At 52.5% G+C, this 12,022-nt stretch overlaps 1 protein-coding gene across 3 annotated transcripts in view; it reads left to right on the top strand.

The window, feature by feature from the left end:
- The window catches only part of LOC142317000 (uncharacterized), a 188,430-nt gene extending 176,678 nt beyond the window's left edge, over window positions 1–11,752 (top strand). For all 3 annotated transcript variants that reach the window (XR_012754653.1, XM_075352870.1, XM_075352871.1), the window contains exon 5: window positions 11,505–11,752. The gene's annotated coding sequence lies outside the window, so the exon portion shown is untranslated. The remainder of the gene's footprint in view (window positions 1–11,504) is intronic.
- The last annotated feature ends 270 nt before the right edge of the window (window positions 11,753–12,022 follow it).

The following is a 12,022-nucleotide window of genomic DNA, read 5'->3' as shown; positions in this document are numbered from 1 at the left end:
CCACTAAAGCGGTCCAGAAAATCCCAAGCGTGAACCCTGAGAGCAAGTGTGTCGCCCGGGGACCAGGGGGTACTCAAATCCGGGCCACGAGGTCACTTCTGTGGGTATTACGGTGGCGTGACCCGGTCTGTGATCCCAGGCTCCACAGTAAAAGGGGATTTGGTAAGGGAGATTGTCCGTGACGCCACCCACGGTTGTGGTGAGGTTGTGACACCACCGCTGCTCTTGACGGGGATCCCAGGAGCGATGGTATGGAGCAGCTAGGATGTTGTTTCCCCTCCGTGGGAAGGGGGTTGGTGGTCCCGGGGCCCGGTGATGGGGTGGGGATGGATGGCAGGCAGGTTACGGGGCCTGGTGAGGTGCAGGGTTGCAGGGGCAGCGCAGTGCCGCACGGCACGGTGGTACTCACTCAGCCCAATGATGCACACAGAGTCTCTGCTGAAACAAACGGCTGGATGGACGGGTCCCACAGGCGGCTGCGGTGTTTATCCCCTGACCCCAGGTTGGTGATGTAAGTCCTTTCCTGCACCTTCCGTACACTCCTCCTGCGCTCCGGTTTCCAGCTGGCTCCCCGATTCAGTACCGGTGGGCCACCAACTGTCTGCCCGACTCCCTGCAGACGGCCACTACCGTCTGCCTCACTCTGCACGAGGGCCCTAGGCTCCAACCTAGGCCCCTGTCTGCGTCTGCCTCTCTGCAGACCTCCTCTCTCTTCCTCTCCTAGAACTTGACTGGACTCGTTTCCTGCCTCAGGCCAGCTAAACTCCTGGGTGGGCGTCTCCATCTCCTGACTCCGCCCACCTGGTGTGTCTGTCTGAGCCCGAGGAAAGGAATCAAGTTTCACTGGGGATGTCTGCCGTGAACTGCTGGGGGTGGGGGTGTGTGTGTGCTGTTATCTGTGGACCCTGGCTTGTCCAGGGCGCCACATTCCCCCTTAGCAAAATGGAGACCGTCCGCGGGCTGCCCGTCCATCACCGGTTTTAATATTCTTTTAACTGCAAAAAGAATAAAACATCAAAACACAAGCATTACCTTGCAAACCTCCCACAACGGGATGCACATTACTTCAACGTTGCAACAAAAATAAACACTTTTAATAATGGCAACGGAACGGGTCCTTTAGTCACCCACCCAAACAACCTGGCCCTGATGCTGCCCCTAAGAAATGGGCAGCACCCCTTGACCCCAGTCCAGAACCAGGCTGCCCAGATAGTTAACGGGATGGGTGCTTCGCTGCCGTTGCGGCCGGGCGGACTGCTGGGGCCATCGTCATTGGCGGTGCCGCTGGGATGGAAGCCGGGACCGGTGGCAGGGCGGTGACAAAGGTAAGACCTGGGGACCCCAGGTCTGGGCCCTCCCTCGCAGACGCTGCGAGCTCCGCTACCGGTGACATGGGGTAACGGGTCGGTCGGGGCGTTGACCGCGGGCACGGGCACCGAGGTTTCAGCGGTGCCGGACGGACGGGACATCTCATGCAGCGGTGTTCCAGGAACCAAACACTGGCAGAGTCCTGGCGTCCCTGCTTCCACAGCCGCGGTTCACATGCGGCCGGGCGCCATCCCGTCCCCCTTAGCCTCTTTTTAGCACTTCCTTCTTCAGGGGGCAGGGCTCCACTTTCGCGCCTTTCCTGCTCAGGGAAGACACTCGAGCGGGAAATTTTCGCGCCAAAGATGGCGGCTTCTGAAATTTTCTGGCCGGACACCTCCGGCGGTAACAAGGCGCACCTCTACCCAACGGCAGAGCGGTAAGATCCTGTTCGTGACGCCAAATGTGTCGCCCGGGGACCAGGGGGTACTCAGATCCGGGCCACGAGGTCACTTCTGTGGGTATCACGGTGGCGTGACCCGGTCTGTGATCCCAGGCTCCACAGTAAAAGGGGATTTGGTAAGGGAGATTGTCCGTGACGCCACCCACGGTTGTGGTGAGGTTGTGACACCACCGCTGCTCTTGACGGGGATCCCGGGAGCGATGGTATGGAGCAGCTAGGATGTTGTTTCCCCTCCGTGGGTAGGGGGTTGGTGGTCCCGGGGCCCGGTGATGGGGTGGGGATGGATGGCAGGCAGGTTACGGGGCCTGGTGAGGTGCAGGGTCGCAGGGGCAGCGCTGTCCTGCACGGCACGGTGGTACTCTCTCAGCCCAATGATGCACACAGAGTCTCGGCTGAAACAAACGGCTGGATGGACGGGTCCCACAGGCGGCTGCGGTGTTTTTCCCCTGACCCCAGGTTGGTGATGTAAGTCCTTTCCTGCACCTTCCGTACGCTCCTCCTGCGCTCCGGTTTCCAGCTGGCTCCCCGATTCAGTACCGGTGGGCCACCGCCCAGCCCTGGCTACCTACGGTTCCACCAACTCTCTGCCCGGCTCCCTGCAGACGGCCACTACCGTCTGCCTCACTCTGCACGAGGGCACTAGGCTCCAACCTAGGCCCCTGTCTGCGTCTGCCTCTCTGCAGACCTCCTCTCTCTTCCTCTCCTAGAACTTGACTGGACTCGTTTCCTGCCTCAGGCCAGCTAAACTCCTGGGTGGGCGTCTCCATCTCCTGACTCCGCCCACCTGGTGTGTCTGTCTGAGCCCGAGGAAAGGAATCAAGTTTCACTGGGGATGTCTGCTGTGAACTGCTGGGGGTGGGGGTGTGTGTGTGTTGTTATCTGTGGCCCCTGGCTTGTCCAGGGCGCCACACAAACTCCCACACTTAGCCATAGTGGGGAGCGGGACCCGACTAGTTCCATACTACCGGGACCAATAGAGAAGTAACGGAAGGTCACGGATCACCAGGCAGCACCATTGGGTACGGGACCCAAACTAAGCTCCCCTCAGCGGTAGCGGTATCCAGAACTTTGGTTTATCCAGTTATCAGTGTCAGCTTAATGGACTGAGTGAGTACGAGGACCCCTCTGCACCCAACGGCACTTCCCGAACACCATCACCGAGTCCCGGGGCATTTCCCCTACCCGTGGAGGGTTCTAACACCTGTCTGCCCCACTCCATCGCCCTCGGGTACTCCCAACTGCAGCGGTGGTACTCCAAATTACCACACACCATGGGTGGCGTCACGAACTCTAAACACAATCCCCTGTAAATACCCCCTTCATTTGAGTGGCCGCACGTCCCCCGGGTCCGGACACCCCTCGAGCCACCGCGGATCCAGATCCGAGCAGCCTGGCTGCTGGCACGGGGGCGGCACACCTCCGGATCTGTAAGTCAGTGAGGTCCGTGAATGTCCCCTCACTGTGCAGGTATTTGCCAGGCCGTGTGAAGCTGACGCCTGACTTAGGGCACTGTGCCCCATCGGTGCGCTGGCCCCAGTGGTACTCGAGAGTACCTGCCAGGGCCGCCATCAGGGCATTACTACTGGGACTCCTGTACTGGGCCCGGCGAGCAGCAGGCAGGAGGGGGCGGACACGCTGACAGACCGGGCCCCTCCCCTTTCATTCCTCTGCTCACCGGGCCCCAAGCCCATGGGCAGAGGGCGTGGACGTTGCACTGACAGCACTTGCGCACGCACAGAGGCCCCAAGCGGGAGCGGGCCCCTAGAGCCTGAAAGCCTGAAAACGTGTTATCCCCTTAGCGACCTATCACGTACTGGGTACGACATAGCTCCCTGCTACTTAAGGACCCATGACATGCCCAGTACGTCATGGCGAGATCGCGGCCCCGGTGGCTGCGATCGCTTTGCAAATGTCTTAGATTCGGGGAGGAGGGGCCTCTGCCTGATCTCAGGAGGGGTGGTGTCTCCTCCCCGGACCTACGGAGGCTGCGATTGGCTGACGAACGCCGCTCAGCCAACCACAGCCACTGTGATGGTCAACCATTGAAAATGGCTGAAATATTAAAATCCAGCCATGATCAGGGCAGCTGTAGCACCGATCATTGGCTGGAGCTGGGTGACCTCAGTTTCACCCGCCCCCAGCTCTGATTGGAGAGACCGGCCTTGTGACTGCTCCCTCTCCAATCACTGTGGATCTGGGGCCGGAGACCACTTCACTCCAGAGTCTGTGGAAGCCGAGGAGAGCGATCGGTAAGTTACAGACACTGTCTCCTTTCAGCCGCCACCATTTCCCCAGCAGTCACTGTCCCTGATCCAGCGTTACTGAACCCATCTGCTGTGTCCCCTCCATCTGCCACCGCCTCCCCCATCAGTCGCTACCCCCCTCCCTCATCTGCTGCCCCCTCTCCCACCTCTCACCTTCCTTCATCTGCTGTGACCCCACCCCCACTTGCTGTGACCCCACCCCCACTTGCTGTGACCCCACCCACTTGCTGTGACCCCCCCATCTGCTGTGACCGCCCACCTGCTGTGACCGCCCACCTGCTGTGACCCCCCACCTGCTGTGACCCCCACCCCCACCTGCTGTGATTCCCCCCACCATCTATCCGTCTCTCTGGCCATCCATCTCTCTGGCCATCCATCCCTCTGGCCATCCGTCCCTCTGGCCATCCGTCCCTCTGGCCATCCGTCCCTCTGGCCATCCGTCTCTGGCCATCCGTCCCTCTGGCCATCCGTCCCTCTGGCTATCCATCTCTCTGTCCATCCGTCCCTCTGTCCCTCTGGCTATCCGTCTCTCATCTATATGTAGCACCCCACGGGGCAGGGGTTAAATGTTACTCGTCGTCGGGCCGGTGATGTCGGGTCAGGGGGATGTCACAGGTGGCCCTGCCCGGCTTCGTGGCCTCGAGGTGTACAATTAAAGGGGATTTGGATGATGGTGGGGAATGATGAGGATGATAGTCTTGTGACGCCACCTGTGGTTCGTTGCCAGGGATTAGCCGCCGCTGCTGTCGCTGTCCTCTGGGGCGGATGGTGTTGCAGCAGGGATGGTTCTGCTCCTCACAGGTGGAGCGGGGCCCCGGGGAGGATGATGAGGAGAGTAGTGGCCATTGGCGCTGAAGCGCGGGGCGACGGCAATCAAAAGGCTGAATCAGCTGCTGTGGTTCCAGCCGTGATGGGCCCCAGCTGATCCCGGATCTGTTTGATGTTAGAACCGGTCCGGTGGTCGATGGGCCCTTCCTCCTTGCGCCTTTACAGATGGATCCCCATGGCCTGAAGCTGCTTGGGGACCCCGCTAGTGTAGTGTTAGCTCCTGTCCAGTGTGTAGGTGACGCGGGGCCGCTGTGGGGCTTGACTGTAATCACGACTCCGGACCCTGTGTGGAACTGTGCTCCGGGATCTCGTGGTGGTCAGAGGGACCTGCAATCCCCCTGTCCTGCAGATTCTGGCGATACAAGGTGAAGTCTGTTCCACCCTAAGGGTTACTTTGCACGCTGCGACATCGCTACTGCGATAACGTCGGGGTCAAATCGAAAGTGACACACATCCGTCTCGCCGGGAACAACGTCGCAACGTGTAAAGCCTAGATGCGCCGATAAACGATAGCAAAAGCGGCGAAAATCGGTGATCTGTGTATTGTCGGTCATTCCATAATTTCGCTACAGGTACGATGTTGTTCCTCGTTTCTGCGGCAGCACACATCGCTGTGTATGAAGCCGCAGGAGCGAGGAACATCTCCTACCTGCGTCCCGCCTGCAATGAGGAAGGAAGTAGGTGGGCGGGATGTTTACGTCCCGCTCATCTACGCCCCTCTGCTCCTATTGGCCGTGTGACATCGCTGTGACGCCGCACGACCCGCCCCCTTAGGAAGAAGGCGGGTCGCCGGCCAGAGCGACGTCGCAGGGCAGGTAAGTGCATGTGAAACTGGCGTAGCAATAATGTTCGCTACGGCAGCTATCACAATATATCGCAGCTGTGACGGGGGCGGGGACTATCGCGCTCGGCATCGCTATCATCGGCTAGCGATGTCGCAGCGTGCAAAGTACCCCTAAGACCTGCACCCTGAACTGCACCGGTCCCACTTTAGCTGTTGTGTAAGCTCCTAACTCCCCGTGGTGGCTGCTCCTCCCCCGGTTCCCTGTCACTAGTGGGTGGCTGCCCCCCATGTTTGGTGACTACCTTAAGACCCGACCCTAGCCTGGTTCCCAATGGGGAGGGCAACCTGGTTGTGTATATGAGTTTGTGTTGTGAAATTGGTACTGACCTCCTCTGGATCCAGGATGAGTACTGCACCTTAAGTGAGGAGCAGTACCCTGTGGTGACTGAAGCCTCAGGGGCACCACATATCTATCTATGATTCTATCTATAGCCATCTATCTATGATTCTATCTATCTTCTGAAAGAGCCTTAAAGGGAATCTGTCAGCAGGTTTTTGCTCCCCCATCTGAGAGCAGCATAATGTAGAGACAGATACCCTGATTCCAGCGATGTGTCACTTACTGGGCTGTTTGCTTTCATTGTGATAAAATCAATGTTTTCTCTGCTGCAGATCTAGCAATTATACAGAGCTCATGAATATGCTGGACTACCTGCAGCATGACAAGTAGCCCTGTAATGATAATCTCCTGCTGATTAACCAGTGATGTTATCAAAACTATACTAAGCAGCCCAATAAGTGACAATTGCTGGAATCAGGATCTCTTTCCCTATGTTATGCTGCGCTCAGATTAGGTGTTAAAAACCTGGTGACAGATTCCCTTTGAAGGGGTTGTCAGGTCTAAATCCACAAGTCAGCATTATCACAATTTGGTTTCAATTACCTTAAAAACTGTATGTGACACATTCCCTTAAAGAAAAAAAATAGATATACCAAAAAGAAATATATACCAAAGAAGTTAGATTTAAAAAAAAAAAAAAAAAAAAAGTTAGAGTAAAGTAGGACCCGGCCAAAAGAGTCCACCTTGTCATGGAGGCAGGCTTAAAAAAATCTTTTGGCCAAAACAAAATCTGATGTTGGTGTGTGTGATACGGTGTTCAGTGTGAAGGGTTAATGTGTGATTGGTGAGGTTGTAGTGCAGAAGTGACGTTTTTCCAAAAGTGGCGGTGAGACTATGGAAGATTCGTGGGGTGGAGGCGGAGCTGGGCTGGAGGCGGAGCTGGGGTGGAGCCTCAAGGGGGCCCCGAAGTTTTGCCAGTATGGGGCCCTGAAATCCTAGTGGCAGCCCTGGTGACCACTCTCCTGTGCCCCCGGGTCACCGTTACACGACCCAGCTTTAGCTTTAGGCACGTCTCTCTACACTTCCACTCTATTTACCTTCCTCTGCTTGACTGCTTGACTCACTGTCCCCTCCCACCAGGCTGTCTAGTCCCTGGACTGGCTCCGCCCTCTAGGTGGCCATCCCTTTGGTGTCTGACTAGCCAATTACCGCTGGTGTGGAGTGGAAACTGGGATTTTGGTGTGTGCAGATGTCACTGGCACTGGTGTTCCAGGTCCCTGTGGGTAGGCCCTGTATCCTGGTGAGGATGCAGTACCTAGTAGCGCCCTGAGTGGTTCAGGGGCGCTACACCCCTACAAAATAAAACTGCAAAAAAGGGGTTTGCACTATAGTGCCCCTTTAAATTTAATGTGCTACAAACTACAATGGTGGCATGTATTGTTGGCAGGTTGCAAAATTGCATTCCCTAGCAAGGTTGCAAAAGCCCCTCTAATTTCATGACATGATAAGAATCTGCATAACTGATCATATACTAAATAGTTGCAAGTCACATTTATGTATGAGATAGCCAAGATGATTGTGTATAAAATGAAGGATGTCTCACGCGCAAAGCTGTAGTGGACGGTGAGATATAGAGCCTGAAATTCAAATGCTCAAAACATTGTTACCCTTTTGCTCGTCAAGCGTCACCCAATTTAAGCCCTATGGAGCATCTGTCGGGCCTCCTCAAATGGAAGGTGGAGAAGCGCAAGGTCTCTAACATCCTCCATGTCACCATGGAGGATGGAAGAGGATCCAGCAGCTCTTGTGAAGCTTTAGTGACCTCCAAGCCTAAGGGCGGCTTTGCACGTTGCGACATCGCACGTGCGATGTCGGTGGGGTCAAATCGAAAGTGACGCACATCCGGCGTCACTTTCGACATCGTACTGTGTAAATGCTAGATGATACGATGAACGAGCGCAAAAACGTCGTTATCGTATCATCGTTGCATTCACCGACGTTTCCATAATGCCGGTGCCGCGACAAGTACGATGTTGTTCCTCGTTCGTGCCGCAGCACAAATCGCTGTGTGAAGCCGCAGGAGCGAGGAACATCTCTTAACCTGCCGCCGGCGGCTATACGGAAGGAAGGAGGTGGGCGGGATGTTTACATCCTGCTCATCTCCGCCCCTCCGCCGCTATTGGCCGCCTGCCATGTGACGTCGCTATGACGCCGCACGACCCGTCCCCTTAGGAAGGAGGCGGGTCGCCGGCCAGAGCGACGTCGCAGGGCAGGTGAGTGCATGTGAAGCTGCCGTAGCGATAATGTTCGCTACTGCAGCTATCACAAGATATCGCTGCTGCGACGGGGGCGGGGACTATCGCGTGCGACATCGCAGCATGCTTGCGATGTCACAACGTGCAAAGCCCGCCTAAGAGAGTTAAGGCCGTGCTGGAAAATATTGGTAGCCGCACAAAATATTCACACTTGGGGCACAATTTGGCCATTTTCCCTTAGGGGTGTACTCACTTTTGTTGCCAGCAGTTTAGACATTAATGGCTGTGTGCTGAGTTATTTAGAGGGCACCAAATTTACCCTGTTATACAAGCTGCGCACTGACACTGTACATTGTATCACCGGGTCAGATCTGCAGTTTTGTCCCATTTAATAAAAAAAAATGTATAAAAATTTGAGGGGTGTACTCACTTTTATGATATACCGTATGCTTACACCATTTGCAAGTGAGCAGAACTATCTACAGTCATGGCCGAAAGTGTTTGCACCCTTGAAATTGTTCCAGAAAATGAAGTATTTCGTCCAGAAAATTATTGCCATTTACACATGTTTATTTCCTTTGTATATTGGAACAACACAAAAAAAAATAGAAAAATAGACCAATTTGACATAATTTGACACAAAACTCCAAAATTGGGCCAGGGAAAAATGTTGTCCCCCTCATCTTAATATTTGGTTGCACGCCCTTTACCCTTTGGAATAAATAACTGCAATCAATTGCCTCCTATTCCACAAGCTTCTTACTCCTCTCACCTGAAATTTTTGATTCTTCTGTATAAATGTCTCCAGGTCTCTTATATTTGAAGGCGTCTTTTCTTCTCCCAACAGCAATTTTCAGATCTCTCCACAGATGTCAATGGGATTTAGAGCTGGACTCATTGCTGACTCTTCAGAACTCTCCAGTGCTTTGTTTCCATCCATTTCTGGGGGCTTCTTGAAGTGTTTGGGGCCACTATCCTGCTGGAAGACCCGCAAACCCAGCTTTCTGATACTGGGCACTACATTGTGACCCAACATCCTTTGGTAATCTTCAGATTTCATAATGTTTTTCATACAGTCAAAGCTCCCAGTGCCAGGGGCAGCAAAACAACCCTAAAACATCTCTGAACCTCCACCATATCTGACTGTAGGTACTGTGTTCTTTTCTTTGTAGGCCTCATTCCATTTTCAGTAAACAGTAAACTTATGTGCTTTACCAATAAGCTCTATTATGGTCTTATCTGTCTACCAGACGCTTTCTAGGAAGAATTTTGGTTACTCATGTACATTTTGGCAAACTGCAGTCTAGGTTTTTTCTGTGTGTCAGCAGTGGGGTCCTCCTGGATCTCCTTCATAGTGTTTCACTTCATTCAGATGTGGCCAGATAGTTTGTGCGGACACTGATACCTATTGAGACTGCAGGACAGCTTAAATTTCTTTGGAACTTGATTGGGGCGCCTTATCCTTCATTCGGACTATCCTGTGTTGCAGCCTTTCATAAATGTCTTTCTGTTGTCCACGTCCAGGGAGATTAGTTACAGTGCCATGTGTTGTAAACATCTTGATTATGGTGCACATTGTGGACAAAGGAACATCAAGATCTCTGGAAATGGACTTGTAACCTTGAGATTGTTGATAATTTTCAACAATTTTAGTTCTCAAGTCCTCAGCCAGTTCTTTTCTCCTCTTTATGTTCTCCATGCTAAGTGAGGTATACACAGAAACACAATGCAAAGATTGAGTCAACTTCTCCCCTTTTTATCTGGTCTTAGGTGTTATTTTCATATTGCCCACAGGTTACCTGCCAAAGATGAGTTTGAATGAGCATCACATGCTTGAATCAAAATTGTTTTTCCACAGTTTTGGAAAGGTGCCAACAATTTTGTATGGCCCATTTTGGGGGGATTTCTTCAAAATTGTATCTAATTTGCCTTTTTTTCTGTTTTTTCGTGATGTTCCAATACACACAAAGGAATAAACATGAGTATAACTATACATATGTAATTGCAATAATTTTCTGGGAGAAATACTTGATTTTCTTGAACAATTTCAATGGTGATAAAACTTGTGGCCATGACTGTATATCTATATTAGGCTACTTTCACACTTGCGTTCAGCGTAGTCCGTCACTATGGAGAATAGCGCAGTCCGTTAACGCACTGCGCTATTCTCCATAGACTTGTATGGACGACGCACTGTAACGCAAGTGTCAGCGTTGCATCCGCTGGACGACGCAGTATCGTTATTTTGACGCTGCGCCTGGCGGATGGAACGCTGCATGTAACGTTTTTTTGAGCAGCGGAAACCTTTATTTTTCACTGCGCATGCTCTCTTTTTTTTTTTTATCACAAACTTTATTTTATTTCTCGGTGGCCGAACGTTCAGCTGAGCGCCCGACCGCCGGCATGTGAGGGCTCTCAGCTGAGCGCTCGGCCGCCGGCATGTCAGGGCACTCAGCTGAGCGCTCGGCCGCCGGCATGTCAGGGCACTCAGCTGAGCGCTCGGCCGCCGGCATGTCAGGGCACTCAGCTGAGCGCTCGGCCGCCGGCATGTCAGGGCACTCAGCTGATCGCCCGGCCGCCGGCATGTGAGAGCGCTCGGCCGCCGGCATGTGAGAGCGCTCGGCCGCCGGCTATTAAGAGCGATCAGCTGATCGTTCACAATAGTCGGCTGCCGGTACTGTAAAGAAGAAAAAAAAGAAAAAATAAATAACGCTTTCCGTTATTTTGTACGATCCGTAGCATTGCGTTGTGCCACTATATGCAATGCATCCGTTGCGTTGCATCCGTTACACAACGCAATGCTACAGATCCCGTCCAACGCAAGTGTGAAACTAGCCTTATTTACATGGAAAAACTAGGAAGTAATACTACCTCTGTTTCTTAAAAAATGGTATTTTTATGAAGATAAGGAGGCAGTACTATCTGTGTAAATGCAGGAAAAATGTAATATTATATACCTTAAATAAATCAGAATATCAAATGAATGGCTACTAGATGGATCTGCTAAAACGCAATGATTTGTTAGCATGGAGGTATTGTCCTGAGCATTTTTTAATCCATAACATGACAGTAAAGTTGCCTTTCAATACAAAATCTTTAATTTTATTCAAATTATTTGATGCAAAAATAAGTACACCCCATATCCAAAAACTCCTATATCTAGTATTTTATATGACCTCAATGATTTTCATGAACAGCACCGAGTCTTCTAGGCCTGGAATAATCAAGTTGACAACATCTGTTTTTTTACATTCTCCTCTTTTAGAGCCTGGATGCCGATGGAGAGTGATGACAACTTGTCTCTTCATAATTCCCAAGAGGTGTTCGGTTGGGGTCAGATCCAGAGTCGCTTGGTCACTGAATCACTTTCACCCTGTTCTTCAGAAATACAGCAGATGTGTGTTCTGGATCATTGTCATGTTGGAAAAGTGCACGTCTACCAAGCGCACGGAGTGATGGCAGCATTTTCTCTTTCACTATAGAGAAGACCATCCATGAATTCATGATACCATCAATGACATATAACTCCTGACACCAGCAGCTCATGCAGCACCACATAAGGACACCGACACCACCAGGTCTCACTGTAATGACTAGTGATGGGCAAACCCGCAGATATCCGGAATCGGCGGGTTCAACCGGATTTAAAAAAAAACAAAAAACACTTCGGGTCCAGATAGTTTCTTAGAGTTCCCTGAGAACTGCGGGCCCAGGATTGGAGCACGGGTACTAGTGATCCCATGCGGATCCGGACTTTTACAGTCCGGGTTCACCCACCACTAG

The sequence above is a fragment of the Anomaloglossus baeobatrachus genome, chromosome 6 (genome assembly GCF_048569485.1).
Source record: "Anomaloglossus baeobatrachus isolate aAnoBae1 chromosome 6, aAnoBae1.hap1, whole genome shotgun sequence".
Classification (NCBI taxonomy): domain Eukaryota; kingdom Metazoa; phylum Chordata; class Amphibia; order Anura; family Aromobatidae; genus Anomaloglossus; species Anomaloglossus baeobatrachus.
This window is presented reverse-complemented; position numbering and strand designations above follow the sequence as displayed.